Source organism: Panthera tigris, chromosome C1, assembly GCF_018350195.1.
Source record: "Panthera tigris isolate Pti1 chromosome C1, P.tigris_Pti1_mat1.1, whole genome shotgun sequence".
Lineage (NCBI taxonomy): Eukaryota > Metazoa > Chordata > Mammalia > Carnivora > Felidae > Panthera > Panthera tigris.
Genome location: NC_056667.1, coordinates 173976987 through 173992880, shown reverse-complemented (window position 1 = coordinate 173992880; position 15894 = coordinate 173976987). Strand labels below are relative to the sequence as shown.

The following is a 15894-nucleotide window of genomic DNA, read 5'->3' as shown; positions in this document are numbered from 1 at the left end:
GTTTCTTTTGTATAATATAAAAGATACTATTATTGGAAAAGTCATGATTTAAATGACTTTATTTATTACAATTAATTTATTTATTCATTTGGAAATCATTTATTAATCACCAGTGCCAGGCATTCAGCAAGGTATACAAGGGGATACATTAGGACAAAATATATTCTGTATCCTACCAAAAGTTACTTTTCATCTAGAAACTAACAGACATGGTTATTGATTGATCGATTGTATCCTGGAGGAATAAATGAAAATCAAAAACTAGCAGAAAAGATACATAATGTATCTGAATGTAAGATTAGATTTCTCTGGAAAAATACACAAAATTACCATGGAGTCTATTAATCAGTAGAGCAAATTCAGTATGTCTCAAGTAGACATTGTTCACAATAGCAGATTGTGAAATATAAAGATGGAGGTTAAGGGGTGCCTGGGTGGCTCTGTAGGTTAAGAGTCCAACTCTTGGATTTAGGCTCAGGTCATGATCTCCCAGTTTCATGAGTTCAAGCCCCACTTTGGGCTCTGCTCTGATCACGCAAAGCCTATTCAGGACTCTCTGTCTCCCTCTTTCCCTGCCCCTCCCGGCTTACACTCTTTATGTCTCTCTCAAAAAAATAAAAAAAAAAAAAGATGGAGTTTAATACCATATAATTTTAAATTTCATAAAATCGTGCTTATTTATTTATTTATTTATTTATTTTTCTTTCAAGACAGAGCGAGCATAGGGGAGAGGGGCACAAGGAGGGAGAAAATCTTAAGCAGGCTCCACGCTCAGCATTAAGCCCTACAGAGCTTGATCCCCGACCCTGGGATCATTGACCTGAGCTGAAATTAAGAGTCAAACACTCAACTGACTGAGCCACCTAAGCACCCCAAACTGTGTGTATTTTAAATTAAGATTATAATATAAAGTCTCTGGAGACATATAGACAGGAAAAAACAACAACAACAACAATAACAACAACAAAAACCTTAACATGACTGTATAAGGTTCAACAGGCCAAATAAATAGAGGATAAAATAACACTACAATTCTATGACTCCAAAACACCAGAAGGATTTTCGCCTGTTTTCCAAACACAGATATAAATGTCAGTGAATATCAAATAGGCTGTTCTTATCATGTAAATAAAAAGTATAATTTCATTTTCCAACTACTTTTTAAATTTTTTTAACGTTTATTTATTTTTGAGACAAAGAGAGACAGAGCGTGAATGGGGGAGGGTCAGAGAGAGAGGGAGACACAGAAACTGAAACAGGCTCCAGGCTCTGAGCTGTCAGCACAGAGCCTGACGCGGGGCTCGAACTCACGGGCCGTGAGATCATGACCTGAGCCGAAGTTGGATGCTTAACTGACTGAGCCATCCAGGCACCCCACTTTCCAATGACTTTTTAGCATATTTATTTGACCCTAGCCACTCTACTGTTCTTTGTAAAGCAGTTCTTTATTCCCCACTAGAGAATAAGTATGGTGGGTTTGTTCACTATGCCCATGTGTAGAGCACAGTGCATAATGCTAACTAAGTTGGCATTCAATACACCATATTCATGTTCAATGTATTAATAACATGTTTTAATGTATTTTATAGCTGAAGTAGTAAGATATACATTGTTATCGATTTACCATTTTAAGTTTAAGAAATATAAGTTTTGTATAAACCTACTTTGTTTCAGTTTACAGCATGATATAAATCTTTCTTTTTGGACAAACTTTTGATAAACATTGCTTCAATGGCTACTTATACATGGATGCACTATTGCCTTCTCAGTAAATAATTATTTCTAAATTCTAGCTAAACAATATACAGAAAGAATAGCTGACATAAATAACTTTTACAATTTTTTCCAAAAAAAATAGCATCCCAGAGTAAAAGTTATACTAGGTCTAAAGTGTTACTATTTAGATTTTCTATTATTTTTTTTTAAATTTTTTTTTTTAACGTTTATTTTTGAGACAGAGAGAGACAGAGCATGAACGGGGGAGGGTCAGAGAGAGAGAGACACAGAATCCGAAACAGGGTCCAGGCTCTGAGCTGTCAGCACAGTGCCCGACGCGGGGCTTGAACCCACGGACCGCGAGATCATGACCCGAGCTGAAGTCGGCCGCTGAACCGACTGAGCCACCCAGGCGCCCCTTAATTAAACATAAAAGAGTTGTTCGATTAAAAAACAAAAACAGAGGCTGGAACAATGTGCATGGCCATGAGTTGTGTGTGAGAATCCTCATTTACTTTCATACTCTCCAGGATTGAATACTGGAGAGCGTGTGTCTCTGCATGTGTCTCTTGGGGATATACTTTTTATAATCCTTTCTTTATACATACAGAAAACCCTTTGGGATTAATAATACTATATGGTATGATATGAGAACTTACACTAATTTCTTTAATGGTATATGTCAAAACAGAGTCATTACCATTCACTGACTAATCCAAACCTTCCTCAGAAATGTATGTTGCCACCTTCCCATATGTTAAAGAAAGCTCTATAGACTCATTTACACACTTCTATTTCTAACCAAGATGGAGTAACAGGCTATATTTATCTTACCATCTACAACACCTAAAAATTGAGACAAAATGTATGAAACAATAATTCTCAAGACTACGAACATCAGACAGCAAAGGAAAGCGATCGATGAAGGATGAAAAACAATTAAGGTAAGCCATACAATTTCCCCAGTTTAATACACAGAGATAGTTTCCAGGATATGGTGCAGGGAGGTGGAACCCAGTCAGATTCCAGCAACCTCCCTAAATTGAGGAGATTATCATTGCCAATGTGGTAAAACGAAGGTGACTAGTGTTGCAGACCAGAGCACTGGAGAGGCAAGGGCTCCACAGAAATAACTAAAGATACCTGCAAAAAGCCTTATAATTTGGGGTGCTTGGGTGGCTCAGTTGGTTAACCATTGTACTCTTAATTTCAGCTCAGGTCATGATCTCATGGTTGGTGAGTTTGAGCTTTGCATCAGGCTCCACACTGTCAGTGCAGAGCCTCCTTGGGATTCTCTCTCTCTCTTTCCCCTCCTCTCTCTGTCCCTCCCCTGCTCGAGCTATCTCTCTCTCTCTCTCTCTCTCAAAATGAATAAATGAACTTTAAAAAGAAAAAGTCTTACAATTTAACTTGGTAATGACTACTTCCTAAGACTGAGTAAATAGTCATCCACAAAGTTCAAAGAGATTGGTGCCTGTAGCTCACTCTAGAGTCAACAGCAAGGAAGAAAAAGCTCATAATTTACAGGATATCAGTTACATTACTAAGAAGTGCCTAGCCTTGTAAATGGGGGAAAATAAAGCTAGAATAAATGCTGCTTTGGACGCACTTAACAACTTTTAAAAACAAGACCCCAAAGAATTAACCCATTTCCAAGTAACTTCACTATATCTCAAAGTTATGTTCAAAAACACTTTAAGGAATATAAAAATACTCAACACCAAACATAGCGAAATGCATAATATCTGGCATCCAATTAAAAAAAAAAAATCAAGCATACAAAGAAGTAAAAGAATACAATACACAGTGGGAGGAAAATCAATTAAAACTGATCCAGAAAAACTGATCCAGAAACATAGACATCACTAGATGAATTGTTTTAATATCCATTTTTTAAAGTTTATTTATTTTGAGAGAGAGAGAGAGAGAGAGCACAAGCAGGGGAGGGACAGACAAAGAGGGAGAGAGGGGGAATCCCAGGCAGGTTCCATGCTGTCAGCACAGAGCCCAACACAGGGCTCGAACTCAGGAACCACGAGATCATGACCTGAACCAAGATCGAGAGTCAGACACTTAACCTATTGCACCACCCAGGTGCCCAAATTTTATTTCAAAATCAGGAACTATATTAACAAAACACTATAAAATAACTTGGTATTAATTCATTCTATAACTTTAAACTTTTGTAAGCCTAATTTTTAAAAAAAGTTTGGAGCCAACAATCTTTTTTTTTTTTTAAATAGATCCAGCATATTGAGGTTTGAAAACTGATTTTATGAAAGAAATCCACTGATGTTTACAAACTAGTTCAGAAGAAATTTAGAGTGGCTTTTTAAAAGAATGGCAGTTTCCTGCTTTAAAAAACCTGCTGCCTAGGCTCTTAAATAAATAAATAAATAAATAAATAAATAAATAACTATTGTTATGACAAGAAACTTTATATGGTGTAATACTAAAATCTATAAAACAGCAAGTTCTAAATTTCATTTTTTCCTTACCAGTTTATCCTCACCATATTTTCCTGAAATTCTTTCAAGGTTAAAGTTTTAAAGAACGTGAAAATGGATTAAAACATAATCTACATAAACATAAGTCATAAATCACTTTAAAATCTCATTGCTCACCCTGAGATCAGAAATGATGCTAAAATAATGAAGCCTAATCATTAAGTTTAGTTCTAGGAAGAGAGACTAGGTAAAGTTAAAAAACAATACAAAACACAGTTGTTTCTCCTGTGAATGAATTTTTTACTCTCAAATGTCTTATGTGCTTTTTTTGAATATGTAATTCAGGAAGGTAATCATGAGAGAATGTCAGCCGGTTTTAGACCCAATATTAACCCTCCAGGTTGCTAAATCCTCTGTAGTGGCTAGCTACTGGAATGGAACTTCATTGCTTCTAATGGTTCATGTAGCTTCCAAAATCCTCTTCGGAGAATTCAGCTCATTTTTTACTCTTCTGGATCTACTTAGTATCCATTGTAAAGGTTCTCTGCTTGAATCTCCAAATTTTAAGATATCTTATAATATTCTTCTTTACTGTATTTTATAACTGTAAATTGCAAAAGTCTTGCTTTCGTAGATAGATACTTTCTAAGTGTAGCCAAGAAAACTAACCAGCACACAAACTGAGAAATTTCACATTACTAGAAGAAGCTACATGATCTGTGTTAAAGAGAATATTTATTTATAATTTGCTAAGAAATAGTGGCATTAGTGATTTCTGAATTTCTCTGACTTGGGATATAAATGCTTACCATTATTTTTCTATATTTTACAATATTTACCCATATGTCATAACCTTCATTAAAAATCCTTCGCTCTTTGAACAGATACGTTTTGAGACCACATTATGTGACAAGCATTATAGGGATGGAGAAGTAAAAATAAGTATGGCATGTCCCTCAAAGAATGTATCATCTTTGAGAAATAGGGGAGAATGGGTGTGGGGCTCTGCACATAGGGACAACCCCTTTTAGAGAGGGATACCATTGAAAATTAGAGGATGAAGTACAAATGACTGTCCTGTTCAAAGTGAAAGTTTCAGAGCAGACGTGACTAATCATTGCCCAGAGGAGCAAAGGTCAAAGGTGAGACAAGAAAGAATGTCCTGGGCAGAGGGTAGACTACAGCACATGTTGATTATGGGCATGGGGCTCTTCGTCACACTAATAGCCTCAGACAGCATCCACTGGCCTCACAGAGGCTCTCATCTAGGCTATTCTGTAACATCCTTGACTGGGAGCAGGGGAGGTCTAAAGGAAACACGTGGTTACCTGGTAATGCGGCCAACTCTTTAGAATGGCTTATATGCAAGAAAAGCTTAATATGCAAGGTCTAGAATACAGTTCTGTGCAACAGAATAAAAAGGGCTTGAATCTCCTTCAACGCCAAGACTGAAGTCAAAATAAAGGCTACAATGAATCAAAAAGAAAAAGGGGCATATAAAGCCTATCTTTTCTGACAATGAAAGCTACCAAATTTTATCCATTTTATTCTGACAGTAACACTTACTGCTTTAAGAGGATTTGGATGAGGTATATTCAAAAGTCACTTCCACAGCTATAAACCTCTAACTACCATGCAAAATGTATCTGGGCAATAATTGTGGCAATGTTGCGATACCACAAAATTCCATACAGGGACTGGGTACTACAGAGATACCCCTTGTATTTGGAGGTGGTGCTGCCACTCAGCACCTCTGGAATGAGGGTATCCGTGGGTCTTTTTGTGATCTTAGTGAGAAGGAAAGTTGGTAAACACAGATAAAAAGGACCAGCCAGATGTCCAGGCCAGATACACCCTTTTCACAATTTTGGCTTCTGCAATCTTGCTTGCCCTTGCATCAGCCAGCAGCCAGGAACCAGGAGCTTCACTATACTAGTCCCGCCCAACCCAGAAGCACATATGTATAAAAGATCAGTAAAATCTGAGCCAGATGCTCAGCCATTAGAGGTGACTCCACAGGGCTGGCACCTGTGTGAAGTAAACAGTCTTTTCTGATTCCCCGAGTACATGTCGTCTACCTCTTTCTGGGCACTGAGTATTTGCTGTAACATTAGGACCAAAAGAGTGAAACCTCCAGGGAAGGAGAGGTATTGGAATTCTCAAACTGCCTAAGCAATGCCTTTTGCATGGGCATGATGAGTATCCCAATATACTTCAATAAGTGCCTGTACAATTCTGAGCTGCACTTTGGCAGGCTCCTAAAAGTCTGTTTCAATAATTAGATACTGAGAATTTTCATTAAAACTTCATTCAATGATCAATTAACTATTTGTCTCACTGGGTTTTCTTCATTATCTTCTGTCCTTAATGGGAGCTCAGCTACCTTATTCTAAAAATGAGATAATCCCACAGTAAGTAAATTATGCTCAGAGAAATATTTTTTAAGACAAATAAAACCCTGCATATTGAAACAAACATTATTTACAGTACACAGGACTCTGCTATATGTACACTAAGAGTCCCGGGTTTAGGTTCCCTTTGAATATTAGATTTTGAAGTATTTGGTGGAAGTCCTACTCAATATTTTCTCCATTTTAGAAAAAAAAATCATAACAATATACTTTTGTTCCTTTTTATTTTGATTGTACACATAAGAACTCTATCCTTTCACACCTGCTGTTTTGGTCATTTCACCAAACACTTTGATATCCATATTCTAACTGTGAGAGAGAACTTGTGGGATCCAATTACTGAGGTAACATTATCTTTGGCAAAATTGTCTGAATTCCTTTGAAAGACTAGAATAAAACAGCTTGACTACTCAATTAATGCTATCAGAGTCTAAAACTCAAGACTTTTTGGATTTTAAGACTAGGATTTGTAAAATATATACTGTTTTAAGATTCTGTTGATTTTTACAAACTAAAAGCAACAATATAAAAATTTTTATTTCAGTTTCAAATTTTCTGCCTTTTATCACAATATTTCACTTTGTTGAAAAGAAACAGGCCCTGAATGGAGTCACTTTTGCTAAGCCCTGAGACTTAATACCTAAACTAATTGCAGTTTCAGCCTCTCCCAGTTGTGGAATTTTAAACTAATCAGTCCGGAATTTCCTGATCAGCTTTATGAGGTAATCTGCATGTTAAGACCCCCTGCTCTTCCCCCTCAGGGAAGGTGACCTTGCCAGAAACAATTCCTTCTTTTCTTTTGCTAATAACCTCCTTGTCCTGCCCATTGCTGCCTATAAAATCCTTCCATTTTGTACAGCTTCTCAGAACTCTCTTCTACTTGCTAGATGGGATGCTGACTAATTTATGAGTTGTTGAATAAAGCCAATTTGATCTTTACATTCACCCCAGTAGAATTTTTTTTAACTTGAAAGGGTTTTTTTTTTTTTTTTCATTTCAGTCTTTTGCTTTAACATCAATTGTTTTTAGATTGGTATCTTTACCAAAAGCACAATTTTTTTGTATTTACATTAAATTCTAACAAACAGTAATTATGAATGTGTATAGACTTACCATTTTCATCATTTCATAGATTTATTTTAAGAGAGTTTTAAGAAAATAAGAGAAAAAGATTATTTTTCTTTTACAAGATTTTAAAGCAGCCCTCAAAAGAAATCCTTTATCTTTTCACTTGGTATCCGGAGTATCTCACAATGTCAATGGTTTCATTGGGAGAGAATTGACGGACAAGACATCTACCTAATCCTTGAAAACAGAACTTTCAAACATTTATACTGGGAAATCATGCTTTCTTTACTGTTAGAGGCAGGCTGGATATTACCACTGCACTTGCCCACACACAATGCTGCTTGGCCACAGCTAAAAATACATTCTGTCTCTGTCACTACAATCATACATATCCTATTTTTAACTTTACTGGGACTACAATATTCTTAAATTTTCTCCTTCCTGTGGGTTTTTACCAGTCTTTCACATATAGCTGCCAAAACACTTATCGTCAAAAATCTCTTTATCACCATCCTGACAATGTTGAACTTACTCTAGCTCTGTGATCCTAGAAAATAACAAAGGTTAAGGAAATCCCCCACCCCTTTGTGTTTTGGAAATGAAAAGAACCACCCTTCCCCATATGATTTAGATAAGATTCAAGGCACTCTCCTTGTTTACTCAAGACAAGGCCAGACAAAGACCCTCCAAATTCCCATCCTTTGCTTCATAAATGATTAGCTGAGCTATATGTACCACTGACCAATCTGGACAAAATACCTGCTACTTGACTATACTTTAGCTAAACTTCTCTCTTTCCTCCAGAATCCTTAGCTTTGACCTACTCTCACCTTAACAAAGTCAACTCTTCCCTTCATAATCTCTCCTAGAAATAGGCTGATGTACAGGGTAATACACTCTCTGGTCTGCCCTAATCACGCCACTATCATTCATCCCACCTTCCCACATCTCATTCTTTCTAGCTTTGTTTACTCTTCCTTATAAAAGAAAAGTTGCTTTCTGCCTAGCCTTTGAGATGCCTATAGATCTGTGGTTGGCAAATTCTCCCTATTACAATTTCCCCACCTCCATTTATTGTAGTAATCTTCCAAATAAGGCCTGGGGTGCCTGGGTGGCTCAGTCTGTTGAGCATCTGACTTTGGTTCAGGTCATGATCTCCCAGTTCCTGGGTTTGGGCCCTGTATCAGGCTCTGTGCTGACAGCTCAGGAGTCTGGAGTTTTCTTCAGATTCTGTGCTCCCTCTCTCTCTGCCCTCCCCCATTCATTCTCCCTGTCTCTCTCTCTCTCAAAAATAAACCAATTTTTTTTTTTAATTTTTAAAAAATCAAATAAAGTTTCCTTATATAAGTCCTGATTTGCTTTTTATTTGACACTCCATTTGATCAGATTAGAAAGATTTCTGGCAACTAACCATAACCTAGTCACTGAACTAACTGAACTAATTTGAAAATTTTTCCTTTCAATATATCTACTCAAATGGAGCTATACCTCTCATTCTCTTGCACTCATGAGTGCTTTCATTTCAGGATAAAATGATTGCAAGAATGTCTGTGAAAAGTAAGTGAATCGGAGATTTAAAAATTTTGCTGTCCTAGGGGCCCCTGGGTGGCTCAGTCGTTTAAGCATCTGACTTCAGCTCAGGTCTTGATCTCACGGCTTGTGAGTTCTAGCCCTGCGTTGGTCTCTGTGTAGACAGCTGAGAGCCTGGAGCTTGCTTCAGATTCTGTGTCTCCCTCTCTCTGCCCCTTCCCACCTCTCTCTCTCTCTCTCTCAAAAATAAATAAACATTAAAAAAAATTTTTTTTTAAATTTGTTGTCTTTGGATCCCTAGCATCTAGTTCCTTGAATAGTAAATATCTCATAAATTACAAAGCAATTTAACAAATTAAGTTTTCTAAAATAATACATATTTTATTGTAATACAAACATATATCTTAGCTTCCAAAATCTGTTGAAAATGTGTAACTATAAAAAATCTTAATTTGAAGATATTTTCAGAATTAAAAAACTCTCCAAAGCTGTTTAGTAATTGATTACCTTGTTACACATACTGCACACAATTATGATGAATTATACAAATAAAGACAGAGCACCTTTTCATCAAAGAAAACATTAGAAACAAGCCAAAAATGATGAGCAACCATGATCATTTTCTGACATAAGAAACAGAACTTTTGTTGGACATGAAAAAATCTATTGAAATGACATATGTGTTGAAACAATATAAATTAATGAACAATTTAATAAAACCATGCATATTTTCAGACAAAAGTTCCACTAAAGTCAAGCAAACTGTATCTGTTTCAATGCCAAAAAAGAAGAAAAAACTTACTCCAATAAAACATAGGCAATATTCTTTATCTAGGTTAAACTTTTCATAGAAACAAAATTCTAAGAATAGAAGGGAATGAAGACAGTATTTAGCTAAAGACAAAGGAAGAAATATTTGTAAATGGGAAAAGAATAAGAAATCATTAATAAGTGAACCAAAAGGAAAATACTAGTATGGTCAGCGAGCCTTTTTGCTCAACTACAGACCCCAACAATTAAAACCAGAAATAGACAAGACCACTGAACTCCTACTCTAAAACCCAGTGTGCTTATTTCGTATTGCACTTTCTTGAGGCAGTGACAAAGGTGTTTTGCCAAGACCAGAAGATTCCAACTGCCAAACCAGAAAAGCCCTGATAGCAAGGGAATGCCTAGAGGACAACACCCCACAAATCCCCTTCCCTCCCAAGATCATAAGCTGAACACATACCACCCCTCACCCATGGTCACATGCCCCCTGCATGGTCTCTTGCACATACCTGCCTTGACCCTCTCTCTGTAAAACTCTAGGTGTCCATCTTGCAGGCGAGGAGGTCAGTTCGTTAAGGTTTGAGCCTGCCACCTCCCCTGGCTGCCAGCTTATAAAATAAGTTTCTCCCTTTCTCTTTTTTAAACTGTCATTTCTTGAGTTATTGGCTTCTCTTATGATGAGTTTATCCAAATTTGTCCAGCAACAGTGTTGGCAAACCAAGCCAGGAATTACGCTTTGTTTTCTAAGTCTGTGGCTCTGATAGATCGATGAATACAAAATATTCATATCGATGAGCACAAAAATATAATGGCTAAAACTATAAAAAGCTACAATAAATGGAACTATATTACAAAATGGTACAACTCATAGCTGAATTATTGAGTTTGAAGATTAAATGGAGACACTCTCTTAGGTGGCTACAGAAAAGAGATACATATATCAAAGAAATACTAAGAGATATAGAGGATAGAAATAAAATGCCAAAATCTAGATACTGGAATACCAAAAAGAGAGAAAAAATAAAAACAGAGAGCAGGGAATAGTTAAGAAAAAATTATGAAAAGAATTTTCACAGAATTAAAATAGACTATGAAAACAATGTCAAAATGAAAGTTTCAGATCCAGGCATGGTATAGTAAAATTAAGAATATTAAATGCAAAAAGAAAATATACAACATTTCCAGGCAGAAAAAGATGGCCTAAATAACAACAAGAACAAAATTAACAATAAAATTCACAATAGTAAACACAGGATGCAAAAACAATAAGTAAGCAATATTCTAAGCTATTCTAAAAGAAAAGAACTTTGTTTTTTGTTTTTTAACTTTTTTTTAATGTTTATATTTGAGGGACAGAGAGAGAGACACACAGCGTAAGGGGTGGGGGCGGGGGGGGGGGGGGGGGGGAGAGAAAGATGGAGACAGAACCTGAAGCAGGCTCCAGGCTCTGAGCTGTCAGTTTGAGCCTGACATAGGGCTCAAACTCAGGAACCGTGAGATCATGGCCTGAGCCATAGTCAGACTCTTAACCAACTGAGCCACCTAGGCACCCTTAAAAGAGAAGAACTTTGAACCATGAATGTTATATAGAGTAACTATAGTATAATGTGTGGGAGTAATACAGATATACAATGCTTGTGGCACCTGGCTGGCTTAGTCAGTAGAGCCTGTGACACTTGATCTCAAGGTTGTAAGTTCGAGCCTCACATTAGGTGTGGAGGTTACTTAAAAAAAAAAAAATCTTGAAGACATACAATACCTCAGAATTTTTACCACTGAAAAAATAAAGTACTTTTGCTTTTTTTTTTTTTTTTTTTTTACTGAAAAGGTAAAAAAAAATAATGAAGATACTCTTGGTAGTATTAAAATAAGAAGAGAAACAAATCCAGCTTTTTTGGTAAAAGATAAAAGCACTATAGTCTTACCATAAATTTTACCAAGGTATTTTATCCTAAAAACAATAATAGCTAATGTAGGAGTAAAAATAAAAAATGAAACAAAAAAAAAGAAAGAAAGAAAATTAGCAGATGCATAGAAGGATACATGGATATATAAATATAAAGAAAGAGTTAGACACATACACACATACACATACACATATCCATAACAATCCAGAACTGAAAATCTGAATACACATTTGCTACATAGTAGAGCACAGAGAAAAAAAAACCTGGGACATGAATTGTAGTTTAGTACTCATTGTTGAGAAGTTACAGATGTTAAAATTTGAGGGATTAATGTGAGAACATAAGAATGGAAATGTGTCCTGAGGGCAACTACCAGTAAGAGCAAAACTACAATATGTACACTTTAAATCAGTCAAAAACCTTTATCTAGTTGACAGTAGGAAATGAAGAAAAATAAAAAACAAAGCACGCTAAGTAGAAAATATGCAATAAGATGGAAAAGTACAAGTCTACTACATTTTACATTTGGCTTTGGGAACCATATTAACTAATAACTTTAGAAGAAATAAAAGCCATAAAATATAAGAAAATATAAAAGAATATTATTCTGACTTAAAGTAGGGGAAGAATTTTTTGAAAAATATACAAAAATAAAAATCAACTTTATTACATCATAAACATTTCATTTCAGAAAAGGTCACTATAGAAAAGATAATAGACAACTGACAAATCTGAGGAAAAAAATTGTTTCTCTCTATAAATCTGATAAAGAAGTAATATCTAAAATACACAAAGACTTTCTTAAAAAACAGTAAGAAAAAGTCCATAACCCAGAAGGAAAAGGAACAAATGATGAGAATTGCCAATGTATAGAACAGGCAGTCCAAAAGGCATATAAACAAATGCTCAAACCCATGAGTAATCATCAAAATACAAATTTAAACCATATTGTGTTATACTAATTTGACTGAAAAGTCAGAAAATTATATAATGCCAAATGCTGGTAATGATGTGAGATTATAACAATGGTTCTATTTACATACTCATTGGAATCATCTGGAAGAAATAAAAAAAGTATACAATGTCAAAGATTCACTCAGTCCATTTATATCAGAATAAAGGGTCCTGGCTATATTATTTTTTAAGAACCCTTCAGGTAATTCTAATGTGCAAAAAGAGTTGAGGAAAACACAGTTACTTTACATGCACTACTGATGACAACATATAAATAGCGAGACTCATCTGAAGAAATAATGCTTAACAAATTCAATGTTCATATACCCCGTAACTCAGAAACTCCATTCCTGAGTATTCATCCCAAGGAATTCTCACAGATCCATAAAGGACTTCTGTGAGAAATCCCATTATTGTTTGTGGTGGCAAGGAATTAGAGGTAATCTTGTTGTCTATCACTAGCAGAAGAGAAAGGCAAAATGTGGTAGTACGCCACTGAACACTATACAGAATGATCAATCGAGAATAATAATTAAATATGTACGTAACAACATTAATGGATCTTAACAACAGTGTCAACTGCAACAAATAAGGTGAGCCAGAGAACCCCCAAATTGAACAGCGCTTATCTGCAAAACAAAAACAGTTTTCTTTATATATATTTTATTTATTTTTTTTTTTTTTTTTGAGAGAGAGAGAGAGTGAATGGGGGAAAAAGGCAAAGGGAGAGAGAGAAATAATCTTAAGCAGGCTCCAGGTTCAGTGCAGAGCCTGAACTCAGGCTGGATACCATGACCCTGGGATCATGACCTGAGCTGAAATCAAAATTCTGACACTCAACTGACTGACCCACCCAGGTGCCTCCAAAAACGATTTTATTTTTTATTTATTATTATTATTTTTTTTAAATATGTCTGTTACTGGTGACAGCATCTTTTTTTTTTTTTAATTTTTTTTAACGTTTATTTATTTTTGAGACAGAGAGAGACAGACCATGAACAGGGGAGGAGCAGAGAGAGAGGGAGACACAGAATCCGAAACAGGCTCCAGGCTCCGAGCTGTCAGCACAGAGCCCGACGCAGGGCTTGAACTCACGGACCGTGAGATCATGACCTGAGCCGAAGTCGGACGCTTAACCAACCAAGCCACCCAGGCGCCCCCAAAACCGATTTTAAAAGAACAAACATGGGGGTAGGGGATGGGTGAAATAAGTAAAGGGGATTAAGAGCACATTTATCATGATGAGCACTGAGTAATGTATAGAAATGCTGAATCAGTAAAATGTACACCCGAAACTAATGTAACACTGCATGTTAACTATGCTGGAATTAAAATTTTAGAAATACAAACAAAAAGTAACTACATTAAACAATTGACTGTCGTGAAGAGGGGAAAGGGGGTAAAGAATAGCATAAAAGGGAATAAAATAGAGGAAAGACAGTGGCTTTGAATAGCTCTGAAGACTATGATTATTTCAGTACTCTGTACCCACAATCAATATACAAATCTTGGTACAAGGCAGGCACTCTCTTGCCACTCTTCTCTATTTAGTACATGGAATCTTGTGGTGCATTTATGAGATGATGTCAGAGCCCTGTCCTTGAGTCCAAGAGAAAGCAGAAGCTCATTTGAGATTGGAAGAAACACATTTTCCATAAAAGTGAGACATCTAGAGGACCCTCACGGCTACTATGTTCCTTCATTTCTTGTTCTTTGATGCCTCACAGCAGCTGTTCAAATATTTTCTACTCTTGTCAAGTCATATCCTAAGGAGAAAATCTTGCCTCCTACGTTCCTGAAATGATTAATGTCAGCCCTTTCCCATCTCTCTCTCTCTCTCTCTCTTTTTTTTTTTTTTTCTATCTCCACTAGTCAATTGGGTAATGGTAATTGCCCACTTTTTCCACTGTGTCATGTCCTCAGACTCTTTGTGGTATTATGTGATTTATATTTCAAAGAGAGAGCTGACCAGCCTAATTGATGGATGGATTTTGAGAGTAAGAAAGAGAACTCAAGGACAATGACTACTTTTCTTTTCTTTTCTTTTTAACTGAGTAAATCATAGTGCCATTTATTGAGAAGGGGACACTTGGGGAAAGCCAAAAGACTTCTGTTTTAGATATGCTAGTTCTGAGATACCTATCAGACATCCAAGAAGAGATAGTGAATGATTGGATATGGAATCTGGGACTAGCAGGTAGGATAGGAATAGAGATATAATTTGTGAAGTAGCCAGTTTATAGATGATAAGGTCAGCTAGGAAGTGGGTGTAAACAGAGAAATGATTACTGAGTCCAAAGGCATGCCCAATTTTATAAGTTACACAGAATAAGAAGATCAACTACAAGATAGTTACAGAATAGCCACTGAAGTCAAGTGAAAATGATTAAAGTGTGTAGTTTTGGCATCCAAATGAAGAACATTTTCATTAAGAGAAGATTAAATAATATTGAAATGTCTATTCAGGGAAAGCCTGAGAAATGCCTACTGGTTTCACAACATGGAGATTATTGGTGACTTTTGCATCGTAGTTTCAGGGGTGAAGGGGCTAAGACAGCCTGACTGGTGTTGGTCCATGCGAAAATAAGAAGTAAGGTAGTAAAGACAGGAAGTAGAGATTCTCAAGGAACTTTTCTATAAATGGAAGCAGGCAATAGGGCAGGACTGAAGAGTGACACAGACTCAAGGAATAAACATTTTGTTGGGTACTATTGCACGTGTATGTATACTGATGGGAAAATGTTTCAACAGGAAAAAACTGATGACACAGAAAAGAGACAGGATAAATGCAGGAACAAATTCCCTGAACAGGCATGAAGGGATATGGTCAAATCCATAAGCTAAGCAACTGTCCTTAGATAAAAAAGAGGCAGTTTGCTCCTATAACAGAAGGGAAGGCTGAGTCATCAAAACACTTAAAAATAGTAGTAGTAGTTCAGTAGATTTAGTGATGAGGAAAGATGGAATTTGTCTACTAATTGCATGTATTTTATGACTTAAGAAGTAGGTCATTAGCTCTAAGGATTAGAGAAAATAAGAGAGGAGGACGGGAGAGGGAAGAGAAGAGCAGGGGACTGAGAATAGCCATCT

General features: G+C 36.2%; 1 protein-coding gene across 6 annotated transcripts in view; it reads right to left on the bottom strand.

Moving 5' to 3' along the window:
- The window catches only part of GULP1 (GULP PTB domain containing engulfment adaptor 1), a 264781-nt gene that overhangs the window by 101777 nt on the left and 147110 nt on the right, over positions 1–15894 (bottom strand). The gene's annotated exons all lie outside the window — the stretch shown is intronic.